The sequence below is a fragment of the Protopterus annectens genome, chromosome 14.part0, assembly GCF_019279795.1.
Source record: "Protopterus annectens isolate FY-2018-M chromosome 14.part0, PAN1.0, whole genome shotgun sequence".
NCBI lineage: Eukaryota > Metazoa > Chordata > Ceratodontiformes > Protopteridae > Protopterus > Protopterus annectens.
In genome coordinates, this window is record NC_056748.1 from 158,648,142 (window position 1) to 158,668,655 (window position 20,514).

Here is a 20,514-nt window from a genome sequence, read left to right on the forward strand (position 1 = left end):
CTGTATAAATTCTAGATGCTGGAGTAAGACATCCTTGCTGTCTGCCTGAATTAGACAATCATCAAGATAAGAGTAAATTTGAATTCCCTTGAGTCTGCAGTAAGCTACTACTGGAGCCAGGCATTTGGTGAAGACCCTGGGCACAGTAGACAATCCAAAGGGCAGCGCAGAGAATTGAAAGTGCCTCGATCCGGCCTTGAACTGGAGGTATTTTCTGCGATCCTGCCTGATGGGAATGTGTAAATATGCCTCCTTTAAATCCAAAGTTACCATCCATGCATCTTTGGACAGCATTGGAAGTAGCTGCTGTAGAGTAAGCATCTTGAATTTTGGAATCTCTAGAAAGGTGTTCAAGACCGACAGATCAAGAATGGGTCTCCATGAGTTTTGCTTCCTTGGAACTAGAAAGAGCCTTGAGTAAAAAACCTTTTCCCATCTCTGAAAGAGGAACCAGTTCGATGGCATTCATAGCCAAAAGAGCTTCCACCTGGTTTAAGGCCTCCGTCCATTGATGTTTTGGAAGGTCTGGCCATCCGCTTGGCCTTGGCAAGGTATGAAAATGGAATTTGTAACCTCCTAAAATCACATCCAAAACCCATTTGTCTTGGGTTATTGGAGTCCAATTTTGATAAAAAAGAGAGTTTTCCTCCGAGAGGGGCTTCCAGGCAAGAAGTTCCTGTAGCCCAACAGAGGGAGTCATTGAGTTTGTTTCCTTTGAGATTGTGACCTGTCCTCTCCTCCCCTAGGGGTGGAAGCAGTCCACTGTCTTGGTCTATATGCAGCTTGTGTTTGAGGCCTCCCTCTGGAGCGTCTATATCTACCCCTCTGAGGCCTGTCTGAAGTGGGAAAGGACCAATTTTTGAAGGCCAATTCCTGCTAAATCTAGGTGGCTGTACTTGTAAGAAATCTTTAACTGTTTGCATGGATTTCACCTTATCCTCCATCTTTTTAATCACCTCTTCAGCTTTTGATCCAAACAAAACATTATGCCGAACCGGAGCATCCAATAATTTAGCCTTTACTTGTTCAGGTAAATTTTGTTCCTTTAGCCATGCATGCCTTCTAATGACTGTGCCAGAGGGCGCAGCCCTACAAGAAGCCTCCAAGGCATCAAATCCACAGTATAAACCATGCTTCCCAACCTGTTCAGTGACATGCAATAAGTCATGTAACTCCTTATCATCTGCGCAGGCAGAAATGGAAGTAAGCTTTTGTTTTAAGACAGACAAGAGAAATTGCTGGTATTTAAGCATATGAAACTGACAGTTTAAAGCCCTAATGGACAAAGAAACAGAAGTGTACACCTTTTTGCCCCATCTTTCTAAGGATCGAGAATCCTTTTCAGTAGGAATGGGATTTTTGGCAGAAGCGGCCTTAACTCCCTTAGGACCCTGAGAAATGGTTTCAGGGTCAGCAGAAGGGTTCTTGTATAAAAACTGATGGGAATCAGGAACCCTGTAATATCTATCAGGCTTAACAGGAGCAGGAGGAAAAGAGTCGGGGGTTAAGTTAGACTCCGAAAAGGCATCATCCACAATATCCAAAACAGGAGGAATAGCCAGGGGTCTATGTTGGGGAAGAAAAAGAAAATCCCTCAGTCTTTTGTTGGATTCCGAATACTCCTGTCCTTCCCAGTGGAAATGTTCCCTCATTTCATGCAAAGTTTCCCCAAAAGAGAAATCCTCAGGGGGAGAAGCTGAAGGAATGGATTCTTCAGCATCAGAATCCTGATAAGGAGGGAAAGAATATCCCTGATCAGAAGAAGAAACTGAGGAAACAGAAGCCTGATCAGAGGAATCATAATAAACATCCTGCCTTGGCCTTTTGTCTGGAGGGGGATGTGAACCCCTAATCATAGTAAGTAAATCCTCCGCCATCTTGAGTAACTGTTTCTGTGACTTGGGAGCCGGTTCAGAAGAGGCCTGTGTTGTAGTCTTTGATTTAGGAGTCTTTGCCTTTGTCTTTGGCTTTGCCTTTATTAGAAGCTGAGTAGGCCTGAAAACCCCCTCGGAAGCCGGTACCTGCACAGCGGCTCTGGACCCATCCGAGGGAGCATTGTCCGAAGGTCCTGCAACAGAAATATTTAAAGGCCTGGTTGGCTCCTCATGAGAGTCCGTTTCGGCCGTCGGTTCTGAAATGGCCGATGACAGGGGCTGCAAAAGCGCCTCACTGACAACGGCCGAACCTGAAGCTGGCTCCGCTTGTGTGCTATCATCAGATTTGGACCTCTGAGGCCTGTCTTTATCCTTGCGACGTTTGTGAACTCCGGTAGCCGGAACCATATCCAACGACATTTTGTAGTTAAAGCGCCTACCGAAGTAATGAAAAGCAAAATCGTACCTTCGCTTAATTGTACGTTGATTGAATCTAGCACAAAACCGACAACTAGCTACGTCGTGGTCAGGGCCTAAGCAAGGAATACAGTAAGAATGAAAATCCTTATGAGGTATTTGCTTCCCACATGAAATACAATTATTAACTTTTTCTGACATCGAAGTGGAGCAAGAAAAAAGTTTCCCCAATGGGGTACTCAGCTTTGAATGGAGAAGAAAATCTTCGGACTTAAGTATATCAGAAAAAATAGTCAGGAGTCAGCCGACCGGCACTTGCGAACTGCTATCACCGCACGGCAAGAAAGACTGGAGAAGATGGCGTCACCTGTCAGTTTGTATTCCTGGCGCTCTGACGTCAGGAAGCATGGTTGAACAGCCGACGCCGGACCCAGACTTTGGGATTCTGGCCAACCGAGGGCTGCCTGCCGGCAGGGGAGAACCCTACAGTCATGACTGCAACAGTGAAACACGATGAACATCTGGTCCCTGTCACCCTGGTTTTGCTGACCACCTCTGCCGATTGGACGGCGTCTTCCATTTTGACCTCTTCCTCTGTCTTTGGAGGAGGTATCTGTAGGTGTGTTTTAGAAAGCTTCCTGAGGTTTCCGGAACCACATTTTCCCACTTCGTTGCCCTTTGGGGTACGGTCTGGCTGGAGTGGAAAAACGGACTCCAACGGCAGGTAGAGCCATTCCTTCTTGCTCACACCTCATAAGCGTCTCCTTAACTTTTGGACCGAACAAGGCCGATCCGTCAAAAGGGGTGTTTACAAATGAAGACTTAAAGGCTTCCGCGAAAGAGCACAGGCGCATCCAGGATGGTCTCCTAAGAGCTATAGCTGAACCCGCCGCTCTACTCGAACCTTCGGCAGCATATGAAATGAGCCGCATGGATGAGTCGACTATGGAATTTAGGGTGTTAAGTTGTGCATTCACCTTGTCAGAGATTGCATCAGCTACATTACCCTGAAGGGTGTCTCGTAGTTCTTTGAGGAGATCTCATTGAAGACGTGTGAAATGAGTTAGGTAGTTTAGCGATCTCATGGAAAAGGTCGCCAAACTGAAAATGCGTTTTCCATATCTGTCCACAGTCCTGGAATCTTTATTAGGAGGATGGACAGTAGAAGAAGACTCCGACATCTCTTTCTTAGTGGCCGCCGCCACCACCATAGTATCTACCGGAACTGCTTTTGTTAGGAAGGACTTGTCTGATGGTGCAGTAATGAACTTATTAGGCCTCCGAGGGACTGGTTCCATGGTGTCAGGAGACTCCCACGCCCTTCAAGCAACTAGTTCCATTAGTTCATTGAAGAGCGGAGTAACCCAAGAGGTGGATGGTTGAGATCCAAAGGCCTTCATAAGAACCAACTCGTCCTCAGTGGGGGCAAGGGACTGCCAATCCCCTCTCTGTTTCAGGATTTCTAAAATGTCTGAAAATGAGACATCTTCCAAGGGGGACCGTGGGGACCCTTCTGATTCCTCCAAGTCAGTATCTGATGTAAGAGATTCCTGAGGGGAATCTAAGTGCCTCCTCTTGCACAGTTTCTTCCTAGGCACTTCCTCGGTGGGAGCTTCTGCAGATGTATCAAGGGAGGAGGGGTCACCCGAAGGGGATTCCTGAGGCCCTGGATCTCAACGCTTATAAGGGATCTGAGGAGAAGAGGCAGAACGAGGCCCTTTGGGAAGAGGTGAAGACAGATCCGAGGAAGTAGTGATCTTAGCAGACAAATCCTTCCTCATGGCATCGAAGGTGCCAGAATCACGATTCAAAGGATCGATCGGCTCTGAAGAGATCGGTCAATCGCTCCGAACCGAGACCCCACGCTCCAAACCAGAGGACGGGGCCGAGGACATCTGCGCCAAAGCACCGAGCGGCAGAGTCGGAACCGAAGTGTCAGTTCGACTCTGACAACCGGAGTCAACGAGTGACTGTCGGTCCAGAGGTTCTTCCGTCGGTACCGAAAAAACCAAGGGTGATGGAGCCGAGGGAAGAGGATCGAACCTTGGCTCCATAGGGTCTACTAGCATCGGTTCTGTCAGCACCGGCTCCGAAGATTGGTTTCGGAGGAGGAACGGAGGAAACAAGAGGCAAATTCGGCTCCGAAGTCACTTGACTCGAAGCAGATAACATTTTGGCAAAGGCCGGGTTCTCCAATAACCTGTTCACCACTCGATCCAGATCCACATCAGATAATTTGGAGGAGTCTGAAGATTGATGGGTCGAAGGAGCCGAAGAATGCATCGACTGGAGGATAGGTGATTGGGGTGCATCGAATATCGGCTCCACCACCAGAGATCGAACAGGCGGATAGATACTTGGTTCCGAGGTCTGTGGAACAGATATTCGAATCACGCCAGAGGTACTCGGAGCCGGAGACTTAGGCTCCGAAGATAGTCTAGAAGACTTACACCCCCTTTGATGTCTTAGAAGAGAGGTCAGCTTTTTCAAGAGGCCTGAAAATCCGGTTTTAGAAGCCCTCTATCTACCAACTTCCTTCTTCTTTCTAGCAGAACTCTAGCACTGAAGGAGTGGCAGATAGGGCAGACTTCTTGCAAATGTACCGAGCCAAAACAATATACACATGTGTTGGGGTTGTCAGTAACGGACATCTTCTGTCCACAACCACATCTCTTAAAACCCGACTTTTGTTTTTCAGACATACTAAGTGCCACAAAAAACACAACAAATAACCTTAAGTATTCTACTATATATACAAGGAGAAACACCGATTAAACAATCCTAGATATTATAAATGTTAACTACTTGAAAAATACTCCAAAGCACACTTGACTAAACTATGTATATATTAATGTAATGACAGAGCCCTGTCAACTACTAAGGAGACAAAAACTCCTTCAACTACTAAATTACTATAAGAAATCTTCTCTACAAAACTAACACCATCGAAAAAAGGATAAAATCTTAAACTACAAAAAAAATTTAAATAAGAAAAGTTTTCACTGGCCCGAGCTTCACTCTTGAGAGCTTGCGATCGCTGCAGCGGCAAACTAGATCCGGGGAGTTACAGCAGGGAATCGCCGGATATCCACCAGGTCTCGAGCTTCCCTTGACAGTTTCAGCTTGGAAAGCGGCCGACTTGGAGCCGAGGGATCGGCTCCGAACCCGTTTGTAAGAACAAAACGGCGAGATAGTACAACTTCACATCAGTAAATTAACACACTTTAGCGAAAGCACCTTTTCGGTGAAAAGCGCTTTTGCTTAAGTGCATTCAGTGATAATGGATTCGGACTTTTGATCTTTCGATCAAAAGTCCTACATCCATATATACATATATACACATATATACATATATATATATATATACACATATATACATATATATATATATATATATATATATATATATATATATATATATATATATATATATATATATATATACATATATATATATATATATATATACATATATATATATATATATATATACATATATACATATATATATACATATATATATATATATACATATATATACATATATACATATATATATATATATATACATATATATATATATATATACATATATATATATATATATATATATATATATATATATATATATATATAAATATATACACACACACACACAAAAACACAGCACACTACTATTAATAATGCAAGATCCCTAAACAATTAAGCTAAATATCAATATACTTGCCCTGTAAATAAAAAGGGCTCTAACTAACACCACACAACTATGTGAGACGAAATATAGGATAAGGAAATCTAAAGGCCTAAAAACATGGCCACTTATCGAAGTTATTTAAATCTCTAAATAATTAGGAAATTAACAAAAATACACAATGCCCTGTAACTAAAAGGGCTCTGACTAACACCACACAACTATGTAAGAGGAAAAAGAGATAGGGAGAACTAAAGGCCTAAAGAGAGGCCACTTATCTAAGTTATTTAAACTACCCAAGAAAAACTAACCAATACCAGGAATACACTTATATGAAGGCTAACTACTACAAAGAAAGGAAACTTATTATTAAACTATTTAATTTAAGCTATGTAGCAATTTTTTAGAGAGAAAAAAGCAATAACTTTCACTGACCAGAGTTGGTGAATGTCCGATCAAGTTGCAGCGGCAAATGAGATCTGGGAGAAGATCAAAGTGCATCATGGGATAGGGAGTTGGCCTCAAGCTGAAGACGTCAAGTTTTTGCAGTTGGCAGAGTCAGAGACAAGGATCAGCTCTGACCCCATCAGTAAGAATGAACAGCGAGATAGAACAACTTCACATCTAGAATTAAAGAGAAGGAGACATACAGGAGTTATAAAACATGTACTTAAAAAAGAAAATAGAGAGGTGATAAAAAAATTGGTGACCTATAGCATTGAATAATATGTATTTTAAAAGTTTTATGAGAATAATGACAAACATGTTGCAAAAAATGGATAGAATATATGACCAAAATATATTCAGAAGAAAAGGAAGTCAAGAGTTATGGATAAGAGAAATAATTGATATAAATAAAAATGTAGAAGTGAGATACTTCAAGTGCAGCTAACACTGCATAAGACAGCGATTCAGTTCGCAGCCTGCTATAGGTCCCCAACCATGTCCCAACACTCACACTCCACATTCCTAAGCAACCTGGAGAATATTAGCATCCAACCTATCACCCTCATACTGGGCGAATTCAACTACCCCTCCATTAACTGGCAAAACTACTCATGTACCAATACACTTACCCAATGTTTTCTAGAATTCATTAATTCCAATGCACTGGACCAGCTCGTTCTTACCCCCACTAGAGGTAGCAACATCCCTGACCTGGTCATTACTAACATGGGTGACCGTTGTCCTACACCAACAGTCAGCTCCTCAATGGTTAGATCTGACCACAAACTAATCGCCTTGGAAATCCCCCCACCCCTCCACAAAGGTAACCACCATGAAAAACTTCTCCAAAGCTAACTTTGGGCTCCCAAAAATAGAGGTGGCTAAATTCACAGCACCCATGCAAATGGGGAATAGTTGCATGACCGCCACATCATACACCAATGCACTGTACGAACATGTACATAAACGCATGGATCTCACCATACCCAATAGAACCAAGATGCTGTACTCAAAAAAAAAGCCAATCTGGTGGTCCTCTGCCATAACGAGCTGGTCCAGTGCATTGGAATTAATGAATTCCAGAAAGCATTGGGTAAGTGTATTGGTACATGAGTAGTTTTGCCAGTTAATGGAGGGGTTGTTGAAGTCTACAACAGGAGGAGGAAACCAATGCAGAATAAGGTGAAGTCCCAAGACTGGAAAAATTCCCTTATCAGCCTCAACAAAAGGTTGAGATCCTTCATGAAATCCTCTAAAGCAAGCTATGAAAACAGAATTGCAGTAGATAGTAAAGACAACCATAAGGCCTTCTATAGTTATGTAAAGAATCGCCACGGCAACGCCTAGATTTGTTCTGAGCTACTGCACAATGGTACCTCCTATACAGAGCCATCAGATATTGCCAATATACTAGCTGTCAGATTCAGAGCTAACTTTACCCCCCCCCCCAAAGAACAAATCACAATACCAGTAGATTGCCAGGCACCCAGTATTAATGCTGCACAGATTAAAACAGCACTGTCCAAGGCCAAGAATACAAGCTCTATGGGACCTGACCATATCCCTGGTTGTGTTCTACATGAACTACAGAGTGAACGCACACCTCTCACCTGTGTGACCTGTTCAATCACAGCCTCACCTCAGGATTTGTCCCTACCGAATGGCGCACTGCTACAGTCATCCCTCTCCACAAGGAAGAGCGACTACAGACCCCGGGAATTATCGTCCCATTAGCCTGATGAGCCTGATATGCAAAGCTATTGAATCCATCATCATGGACCTAACAAACAAGGATATAGGGAATCTCCAAACTGTAGATCCTACACAGTTTGGTTTTGTGAGGGGTAGATTATGCCTGCTCAACTTGGTCGACTTGTATCTCTGAGGGACTCCCCCAGTTGGGGGTTCAGAGCAAAAAACCTGCTGCGAAGAGATCAAAGCAAGTTTGACCCCACTAGCTGAAGATGTGTTCCGCTACTGATGGATTCAGAGACCACTCGTAAGGTATCAGAATGGTCTGACTTATCCTGTCCACTAGTATGTTGGACCATCCCAGAATGTGCGTTGCGATAAGAATGTGACTGTTGGAAATCGCCCATTCCCACACTCTCATGACCTCGCGACAAAGGGGATAAGATATGGTCCCTCCCTGTTTGTTGAGGTACCAGACTACAGACATGTTGTCTGACTGAATAGCAATCTTCCCCAGAGAAAAAAAGGCATTAAGGGCCTGCAACACTAGAAGGACCGCCCTCCTCTCCAGGACACTGATATGCAAATTGGTCTCCATGGGGGACCACATGCCTTGGACTGTCCTGCCCGAAAAATGAGCCCCCCCCACCCTAGTTGGGAGGCATCCGTGTTACTGTGGCTTGGGCTGGAATGAAGGGGCATCCCTCTAAAATGCCCGGAGAGCTCATCCACCATAGGAGGGACGACCAACACACTTGACTTAGGCGGACAGAAAAGGTTAGTGGAAAATCCAACAGGGACCACTCAACTGCCAAGGTCCACTGAAGAATCCACATGTAGTTGGGCACAAGGAAGGAGAGTTATGGTCACCGCCATTGAGCCTAGGGCCCAAAATACAGATTCTGCTGTCGGGAGATGACAACTGTAAATTAGGGAGATGTGCATCCTGAAGTTTTGAACCATCTCCAAGCTCAGGAACACTTTGCCCTGGAGTGTGTCTATCCTGGCACCTATGTAGTCTATCACTTGTACAGGCTCTAGTAGAGATTTGAATGTACTGATTGTGATACCCAAACTCAGGGCAAGTGTCATAAAGTAGTCCCTGGTTTGGGAAAGTAGATGCCTGGTGGGAGCAGTGAGAAGCCAATCGTCCAGGTACAGACAGACCTGAATCCCCTGAAGCCTCAGGTGATTCGCTACCACTGCCATCACTTTGGTAAACACCCTGGCGGCTGTGGTGAGACCAAAGGGTAGGGCTCGAAATTGGGCAATCACTGGTCCCTTAGCTGGAAGCAGAGGAACCCTCCTGGAGCTTCTGTGCATCTTTATGTGATAGTAAGCATCCTGGAGGTCTAATGAGCATATGCAGTCGCTCTCTTGCAGGTACGGCATGATGGACTGTAGTGTGACCATCCGGAACTTTTCTTTGGCCACTGACAGGTTCAGGGTAGAGAGGTCCAGAATGGTCGTCAAGTCCCCATTTTCTTTGGCACCAAAAAGTACCTGGAGTAGAGCCTGATCCGGACTGATCTGGGCAGACGGTTTCGATGGCTCATTTTCCTAGCAGCTTGGAAATTTCCTGTGCTTCTGCTGCCTCCCTTTGCATAAGTGGAATGTCCGGGAGGTGTTTGGGAGGGGTTGGAGAACCCGTGAAGGGTATATAATATTCTCTGGATATGATATGCAGCACACAGTAGTCCATTGTTATGGACTCCCAAGCCACTGGGTGCAAGGACAATCGTCCCCCAACTGCCTCCGGAGTAGAACAGTCGGGCAAACCCCTCAGGATTGCTGCCCAGGCCTGTCAGAGAAAAGTTCTTGAGACCCGGAGTTACGCAGACCCCCTCGGCCTCTGGGCCGGCATCCATTCTGTCCCCTTCTGCCTCTGGGAGAAGAAGAGCCCCGAGTGTCCCGGGAATGCTGAGACTTCCGGAACCACATCTTCTTTTGCCCTCTCTGGTTCCGGGAAAAGGACCTTTGAGGTTTAGAGAAGCGGATCCTGATGGCAGACAGTGTCTTCCCGTCCTTCTCACTCTGGACTAGCGTCTCCTTGATGGTCTTACCGAACAGAGTCGAGCTGTCATAAGGGGCACTGGCAAAGGACGCCTTAAAGGGTTCGGTAAATTGGCACAACCTGAGTCAGGCATTATATGCCTCAAGGACACGCCGGACCCAGCTGCCCTAGCTGCTCCTTCCATTGCATGCGAGAGGAGTCACATGGACGTATTTGATACTGCTCTCAAAGTGGCCATTTTCACTGAGAACAAGGCCTTGCCCTCCTGCGATATGGACTTGGGTGGAGACTCCTCCAGCTCCTTCACCAAGTCGTGTTGGAGTCTTGTAACATGGGCCAAGTACTTCAGCTCCCTTATAGAAAAGGTAGCTGAAGCATACACCTGCTTCCCTAGCTGGTCCATCATCTCAGACTCTTGGTCAGGCGGGTGAACCGAGGAACTTTCCTTAAAGAGTTCCCTCTTAGTGGCTGCTGCTACCACCATGGCTTCCACAGGGGAGCCCTTGTTCCAGGAAGGCCTGTCTATAGGGGGATTCAAAACCTTATCGGGACGCTTGGGGATTGGTTCCACGGTATCAGGCTCCTTCCACACCCGCGAGGTGATCAAATCCACTAAGGGATCCACGGGGGGGGGGGGCGGCACCCAAGACGTAGACAGGCCCATGCCGAAGGCCTCCAGAAACACAGTTTCATCAGAGGAGGGCTTGGGGGGCAGACCAACCTACCCACTGGTGCAGGATCTCCATGATGTCTCCAAAGAAGACATCACCAGGAGGTGACCTTGGGGAGCCCTCCCCCTCATCTAAGTCTACGTCCTTGGTTAGGGACTCCGGGGAGTCCAAGTGCCTCCTTTTACATGTATACTTGCAAGGCACATCTCCCATGGGGCTCTCCGGGGAATGCTCTCAAGCCATCTGTTCCTCTGGGGAAACTATCTAGGGCCCTTCGGGCACGGGTTGTCCCTCTGTTAAGATGACGGGGACCATAGACAGAGCCGATGGAGTCTGGGTGGAAGCCCGAGGTGGCAGTCAGGGGCCACGATCCAATGGGGAGGACCCGTGTTCTACCACATCGAATGCCAAAGGACAGCAGACCTCCTGAGTAGCTCATAAGGAGGTTGGTCTCCCCGGGTCCGATGCGAGAATTGGTGCCGGACCCGAAGTGGTCGGAGCTCCGAGAGAGGATACCTGGACCAATGTCGGAGCCGATGGGAAAGGTTCCACTCCCCCAGATCCGACCCCTGGGCTCCGAGAGCGGCTTGGATCCGAACTGGTCGGATCCAAGATGCTCCATGCAAGCTGCCGGCATCGAGGACGCGAGGACCCTCGGTGACCCGACCAAGGCCAACCTCAGATCAGAAGACTACGAAGCCGAAGGTCGGATCGGAGAAGGAGTAATAGGCTGAAAAAAGGGAAGTGAGCTACCCCCTCCTGAGGGAGGGGGGCTGGCAAGACCTCCCATCTGGATCAGTGTACGGATAAAACGTCTCATCATCTTATCCAAATCAATTTCCGAGTGAAACTGGGTGGACCGAGATGAGGCCACAGCTGAGGCCCAAGGAGACTGAACGTGCCTCCTCCGGCTCTGGGGAGAAGCTCAGAGATCGGACCAGGGAGGAGTCATGGATCCATTTACTGGGTGAAACGAGGTCTGGAGGCCTCTTCCTCTTCTCTTTGAGCCGCAACTCTCTCTCCTGCTCTCTACCTCTCCTTTGCTCCACTACCGCAAGCTTAGAAGTGGGAATTTGAGTCCCAGCCTGGGAGGGTGGAGAGGCCAGAGCAGAGAAGCAGCCACGGCAGCCGCTGGGACTGAAGCAGAGGACGAGGAGGGAAGATCAGTGACAGGAATAAGCCCCTTGAGGGCCAACTTGGCCTTTTTGTTTTTCAGCGCCCGGGGGTTGAACCATGCACAAATGGCACAGTCAACATTAAGGTGGGCCACACCTAAAGACAGCACGCACAGAGTGTGGCCATCCGCTGGGGAGAGCTTATGGCCACACTCTTTGCAGTGCAAACAAGCTTTTTAGCCACATCCAAGCAAAAAAGGAAAGAAAAGCTTTCCACCTAAAGTTTTGCACACATCCACTCACCACACACTGACTGACTAGAAACGGGGGGGGGGGGCACACAGAGATGAACTACACTAACTACTACAAGCCTACACATGACGCCAAAGTGATGGGAAGGGAGAAAGGGTATATATGCTAAGCTAGAAAAGCTAACAAAAATTACAAACTTACAACACCCAAAAAAAATATAACTGGAGCTGTAGAGACATGATGCTTTCACAAATCGCAGCATACGAGATCTGGGATGGAAGGCAAAAGAGGTGGATTATGGTTAAGTGGAGGAGGCTGGAGCTTAGATAGTAATCTTTGCCGGCTCGGACCGGACACGGATCTGTATTCCTACAGGTTGAAGATCAAATGAAGTAAACTACTTCAGATCAGAAAATAAACCCCTGCGATTCTACCCATGTCCCTGTTGGACAGGGGCATCAGGTGCTGATTTGTCTAAACATGGGCTAAACTCTTGGCTAGGCTTATAAGGGCCTCAGGGCTAATAGCCTAGTAACCTCCTATGATCCTAAGTATGCGTCTGTGTTCTCTGTTTTCATCCTTCCTCAACTGATGGGGTCTCTGATCCAACTTCGGCCACTTCTAAAAACATGGCTCCATAGCTCCAATTCCAATCCTCTTACCCACAATCCTCCTCAACAGCAGAATTACTTCAATTCAAATCTGCCCTCCCTTCACTCAACAATGTGTACACAAAATAGCTACAATACTGATAAGGAAAAAAAACAAGGAGAAGAAAACTGGAGCTCATAAATCAGTCAAGCCACACATTTAGTCATCAGTATAAAGTAGCAGCCTAGAAGATTAGAAAAGACTTATGAGACAGAAAGAGGAGTACAGGGAAGGAAGCCAAGAAAGGACGAAAACAGATAAAACAGACATATAGTTATGGTGAGTACACATAACTTTTATATTTGATGCTGTTTTTTTCGTCCATTTCTCAACTGATGGGGCAGAATCCCCAGTCTGAGAAAAGCCGGGGGGGGTCCTCAAGGAAGAATTTTCAGAAGTACCGCAGAGCCAAATACTGCTCTGTCCCTGGATAAGATGTCCAATTTGCAGTCAGCAAAAAAAGGTATGTTAATTAGGCCAAGTAGCAGCTCCACCAATGACAACTATAGAAACCCTAGCCCAAAAGACAGAAGATGTGGCCACCAATCTGGTAAAATGAACAAAGGTCTGGGAGGTTTCAATACACTTTTGTTGTACACAGATGAAATATAATCAGTAAAGTCACTTTGCTAAAGTCAACTTTGAGACAGGTTTCCCTAGTATGGCTTTGAAAAAATTAATAGTTGGTATGAATTACGGAAATCCTTTGTTCTGTGGATACAGAATTTAAGTTGCCTACGCACATTAAGATGAAGCATGTTTTCTCTTTTATTGGAAAATTTTGGAAAGGAAACTGTGATGGTGACTGACTGGTTCATAGCTGTTTTTGAAGCCACTTTAGGTATAAAGGAAGGATTCATGAGGAGACAGACCCTGTCCTTATGAAAAATTAGGTGACAGAGCTTGGAGTATTTGTCTGGCTGAAGAAATTGCAAACAGGAAAATAATTTTCCTTGAAAAAAATGTCAAATCTACCTTTGCCTCTGTTTTGAAAGGAGGTTGTCAAAGCTTGTATGAGAATATTCAGATCCCATGATGGAGTAGGATCTTTAATGGGAGGTCGAAGAAAGAAGGTACTTTTAAGAAAGGCTTTACACAATCTAAATGAAGCCAAGAGAGTGGTTATGTCCTACATGAAAATTTGAGAGAGCTGCTAGTTGAATCTTTACAGTTGAAGAACTAGTACTGTTAAAAATGGAAGCAAGGAAATCCACAACAACTGAAATAGGTGATGAAAAAGTATCCATTTATCTCTGTTCAGCCCAAAGGGAGAATTTTTTTCCCATTTACTTTTCTATAGCTTTCCCATAGAATCTTTCTGAGAAGGCATAAGGATGCATCTGACTGTGGATGAAAACCTGGACTGTCAGGCCATCACTGGAAATGGAGAAACCATGCTATCAGTTTGAGGGTCTGATTGTCTGGATGGGTTATTCCAGATGGGTGAGGAAGATGATACTGGGTTGGATCTAACACCCAAAAGGAGTACAGGAGATGAGGCCATAGAAAAAGAAACCATACTGGTCAAGGCCAGAAAGAAGCAATGAGGATGACTTTGCACTTCTAGTACAATGCTTTATGTAGAATTTCTGGGATTAGTGGAACATGAGGAAAAGTATACAGGAGTCCAGGGGGCCATTCACAGACGACCGTCTGTCCTTTGGTGACTCCCCTTCTTGGGGATGAGGGTGAAGTAATAGTTGCACTTGTAGTTGAGTGGGGAAGCAACTTCAGCCACCACCAGAATGAGACACCACTTCTGAGGTAGTAATACGGACCTGTTCAATTTGTTTACCAGAACAAAGGACTTCCCAGGAATGTCTGCTGCCAGATGAAAGTGTCTGAGAGAGAGATCGCCGACTGCCAAACTCTCATTGCTTCTTGACACAGGAGGTAGGATTTTGTTCTCCCTTCTTTGCAGTTGTACCAGACAAGTGATATTTTGTCTGACAGGATAGCAATCATCCCTGGAGGGAGAACATCGTGAAAGGCCTGCAACATATAGAACCACTCTCATTTCCAGGATACAGATGTGAAGATTGGCCTCCTGATTTTATCAAGTGCCTTGGATTGTCCTCCCATGAAATGCATCCTCACCCCAATGGGAGGCATCCACAGTGACTTTTCTTACTGTGATCCAGCAAGAAAAATGGTATTTGCAAATTCTCATAATATGTATTGGAACAGAGAGAGAGAATGTCTTCTGATAGATCACTGCACTACCAGTGTCCATTGACGTACCCTCATGTAATATCTTACTATTAGTATCAAGAGTTTTGTAAGCGGACACGAATTCTAGAAGTTGTAAAATCAACCCTGTTGGTGGGGAAGGATGACATAATAACTAGGATGCTTGGTCACATAATGCATTTATTCTTGACTGAGGGAGACTTGGTATTTGCTTGACCATGCTCAAACGCCCATGTACTCCAGGGACTTGACTAGGGAAGAGTTGAGATTCGGCATAGTTCAATGCAATTCCCAGTTGAAGAAATAGTTGGATCAAGTAGTCCCTGGCTTAAATCAGACAATGATTGGTGGGAGCAGATAGGAGCCAGTTGTCGAGACATGGAAACACACATTTCTTAGCAATGGGACTACTGCAATGTTAATGAACACCCTGGGGGCTGTTGTAAGACCAATGGGCAGAGCTCTGAACTGATAATAACTGGTTCTCAGCCAAAAGAAAAGGAATACCCAGGACCACCTGACTATTTTTGTGCGATAGCAAGCATCCTGGAGATTTATCGAGCACATCCAATTGTCCTCGTGTAGAAGTGGCAGAATGGACTGAACAATGACCACTCAGCACTTAGTGTGTCTGATATATTGGTTTAAGCTGTTAAAATCCAGGATGGGTCTCAAGTCTCTGGTTTTCTCTGGCACCAAAAAGAACCATGAATAAGTTCCAAATCCTTACTGGGGGGGCATCTGGATGGCTCTTTTTTCCAGCAATTTTTGAACTCCTATGACTGCTGCCTTTCTGTGACTGGGTGGAACATCTGGGAGTTTTGTAGAATGATTGGGGGGCTGTAGGGTAAAGGATATGTAATATCTTCGGAAGATGATCCTCTGCAACCAAGTGGCTTTGGTGATGGCTGTCCAGGTTTGCAGATGCAGGGATGCGTGACCCCTGACTGCCTATGAGTGCAGTAATAGGGGTAGACCCAAAGGGGGCAAGCATGTCTTGACCGCAGAGGTGGAGAAAACACTCTTTACTACCTCAAAGGCCAAGGACATAGGAGAAGCAAGAACCGCCCTGGCAAGAGCCGAGGACCGCTACCCAGAGCAGCTCAAAGCATCACAGTGGCTCTGCTTTGAGGTAGAAGTTGGAGCCAAGCTGTCCAGCATAGAGGCTCTGTGAGGAAGAGACATCTCAGAGGCCATCAGAGTTGACTCAAACCCCCTAGATCCAGTGCCAAAGCTTCATCTCTTAGATCCCTTCAGCTCCAACAAGATCAGAGCGGACTGATCAGAGACTCAGTCAGAATCAAAAGAGGCCAAGCCTTCAGATCTGATATAGACAGAACCTGGATTCTCAGGTTCAATGGCTCCAATATTGAGGGTCAGATCGGAGTAAGAGTCAGCAACTGGATAGGGGCCAATGGCAGACTCCAGGGACTGATGGGAGAAAGAGCCATTATTAGTGCCAACTGAATCTGGGTTCTTAGAAACTTCCTCATCATCCTGCTGATATCCACTTTGGTTAGGCTCCTAGACAACCTGAGGTGGAAGATGGCCTAGATCATCTCAGAGTCTCTTAGAGAAAAAGTGAGGGGATATGAGAAGGTATCGGCTCCAGGGTGGAGGAGGAAGAACAGTGAGCCGGTGATTTAGTCTTAGATGCTGCCGGATCCAATGGACCTGATAGATCAGACTATTTTTTCAAAATTTTCAGGTGCAGAAAGAACTGAAACAGTAGAAGAGGAATGATCGGGGAATATATTCCTTCCTTCATCCTGCTCAAAGAACACCCTTTGGCCCTCTCAGTAGACTTATTGGAAGGGGGAGCCCTCAGCAGATACAGAAGCAGAGGTAGAAGAGCCTGATGAGGTACAATGCAAAAGACCCTTCAAAACCAAGTTACTGCGACGTTCAGATAGAGCACTGAGGCTGACGCTCGCACAACTGTCACAGTCTGTACCCAAATGTTAGCAGCCCAAACAATACAAGAACTCCTGGTGGGCATCGGAGTTCAGTATTTGGTACCCACAGATGGTGCATTTTTTAAAGCCAGCTTATTTACTTACATTTTATATATATATATATATATATATATATATATATATATATATATATATATATATACATACATACATATAAATAAATATAAAAAGTGAAGAAAAATGAAGACAGGAGGAAAGCAAGTTGCCAGCGATGGTACAGCAGCAGCAGATTACCAACAATGGTAAGGCTTAATGTTCGTACACACAGGAAGTAGCTGGACATTTAGAAAGGAAGGCCTACATTTTTTAAAAACACCAAAGAAAGGAGACAAAGATTGAGAAGGAGAATGACATATGCAGAGATACTGAAGCTATAGACATTACATAGCTATTAAAAGAAATACAGAAAGGAAAATCACTTCCCTGATCTCAACTACACCCGAGCTACACAGGCCAGTCCATTCACTAAAGCAGCAAATGAGATCTGAAGAAATGCTGCTGCTGAGAATTATGGGTAAGGGGAGGAGCTTGAGCTACTGATCCAAGTCTTTAGAAGTAGCTGAAATCGGATCCGAAACCCCCAACAGTTGAGGAATGCACGAAAAAGACAGCAGATCCAATTTCATTACTCTCACATATACACTACTGTATTGCAATGTAACTATGTTCATCCGACGTAAGCCAATAAAGGTTTTTCACAACAGTGCATGACTGAATTATCTTCATGCACTTTAAAGATTTTAATTCTATGGCTCTCTGCTGCAACTGTTATCCTATGTGACTTATTCTTTGTATTAAAGCATGACATTATATTTTTGTGTGCTGCTTTTCTCATCAAGCCTCTGCTGAAAAGGTTTATTTTTTCCCAGTCGGACATTCACTGTCAACAAATGGGAATAAATAGATATAAAGAAAGAAATGGAGAGTCTAGGAAGAGGGCTAGAACCCCCCCCCCCCAGCCTAGGCTTCAGACAGAAAATCCCATACTTAGGCTCTGAAAAGCAGGTTTCTTATTTTCAGATTGGACGGGAGACAGAACACAAGTAGTTTAAGATACTGTAACTGTTTCTGGGATGGGGCAGACTTCAGCTTTTCTATCTCAAGACAGCATCATTATTTGTGGGCAGAGGGTGTGAAGCCCAAACAGATCTCAAGATGTTTGGAGATGCAAACCTCTCCCAAGTAATCAAACCACTTGATACATTTGTCCCACAGGAGGATTTTTACCCTGCACTTGCAAAATTCCTTGCCAGACTCTTTCTCCATGACAGGACTAAACGCTCTAACTGAAGTAAAATCTAAAATACTGTACGAGGATATGCCAGCAACACAGGGAATGTTCAATGAAACTCTAAGCACTGTACAAACATATGTCAGCAGCACATCCAACATTCGTAAGCATCAAATCATGTACAGCAACTGTAAGTAAACAAAACTCCTCACAGATAAATGTACAGTAAAAAAGTGAGCATAGCTAAGAAATTCTCTACAGTAGGAAAAAATCCTAGCAAAATGGAGCTAGAACAAAGAAAAACAAAAGATCGACCTGCATGAAGATGTCAATTCACTGAAAAACAGAAACTGAAAAATAATCAAGAAAATCGCTTGCATTGTTTTTTTTAGTTTGGAGCTGTCCTCCAAGATGTGGCAACTGCAGCATGCAGAAAAAAGGTCTGGAGAGCGGTCCTGAAGAGTACGGCATGGTGCTTAAAAAGGAAGGAGACAAATGATCTGAGGAAGTTTCTAATGTTGTTCATCAAAAAAGCAGTTCCACCTTTGACTTGTGCATTGTTGCTTAACAGCTGATCAAACTGGGAGGTGAGCAGCAGTTTCCCACAGGCCTCTGCAGTGCTGCCACTTCTGTTTGGACTAGTTATCACATGCACTAGAGTGGGACATGGAGACTAGTTATCACATGCACTAGAGTGGGACATGGAGACTAGTTATCACATGCACTAGAGTGGGACATGCACTACGGACATCAAACACACGGACAATTACAAACTGCATAGCAGAATTACTGCAATAAAAGATGTAGAGATGCTCCAAAACAAATCAAATAAAACAATCTGTTTCTGGGGCAGCTGAGACCTGGCAAAAACAATGCAAATCATTACAAAATAAATGGTCAATTCATAACAAAAAAAATGATCCATCATTTAAGATCAAGGAGCAATGGCAAATAATTTGAAGTTTTACAATTCATGCACACTACAGACAGTAATACAGGCTGAAAACTAAACTACACAGCAAAACTGTAAGAAAATAACACTTAAACCTGTATTTAGCATTCAAATCTCAGATGCAACTTGACCCTTCGACTCAACCTTACAGATATCTATATATACATACGTGTGTGTGTGCACTTATGTGCGTATATGATGTATGTATGGATGTACTGGCTATAGCTGAAACATCCAAATGTCAACAATGAAAATGCTACTATGCATGTGGGACAAGGCAGCGGCCATCCAGCTTAAACTTCACCCATTTTCTACACACACACACATTATATATACATATATATATATATATATATATATATATATACATATACACACACACATATATATATGTATATATAAACAAATACATGTATGCATACATATATTTAAAATATACACCCACTTGTGTTGTGTGTGCCTGTGAAATTTATATAAAACAATACACACACAACATGCACACGTAATAAGTCAACATATCTTATAAAACTCAAGCAGCTACCAATCAAATTAAATCAATCAATAAGCACAAAGATTACAATACAAGACAAATCAGTATTAGTTCAAATGTCTAAGTGTATGTACAAATGCATACTGTGCAGCTCATCTAACAAATGTCTAAGTGTATGTACAAATGCATACTGTGCAGCTCATCTAACAAATGTCTAAGTGTATGTACAAATGCATACTGTGCAGCTCATCTAACAAATGTCTAAGTGTATGTACAAATGCATACTGTGCAGCTCATCTAACAAATGTCTAAGTGTATGTACAAATGCATACTGTGCAGCTCATCTAACAAATGTCTAAGTGTATGTACAAATGCATACTGTGCAGCTCATCTAACAAATGTCTAAGTGTATGTACAAATGCATACTGTGCAGCTCATCTAACAAATGTCTAAGTGTATGTACAAATGCATACTGTGCAGCTCATCTAACAAATGTCTAAGTGTATGTACAAATGCATACTGTGCAGCTCATCTAACAAATGTCTAAGTGTATGTACAAATGCATACTGTGCAGCTCATCTAACAAATGTCTAAGTGTATGTACAAATGCATACTGTGCAGCTCATCTAACAAATGTCTAAGTGTATGTACAAATGCATACTGTGCAGCTCATCTAACAAATGTCTAAGTGTATGTACAAATGCATACTGTGCAGCTCATCTAACAAATGTCTAAGTGTATGTACAAATGCATACTGTGCAGCTCATCTAACAAATGTCTAAGTGTATGTACAAATGCATACTGTGCAGCTCATCTAACAAATGTCTAAGTGTATGTACAAATGCATACTG

General features: G+C 44.3%; 1 protein-coding gene across 1 annotated transcript in view; it reads right to left on the reverse strand.

Annotated features, from left to right (window-relative positions):
• TDRD1 (tudor domain containing 1) overlaps positions 1-20,514 on the reverse strand; it is a 2,513,511-nt gene that overhangs the window by 613,144 nt on the left and 1,879,853 nt on the right. The gene's annotated exons all lie outside the window — the stretch shown is intronic.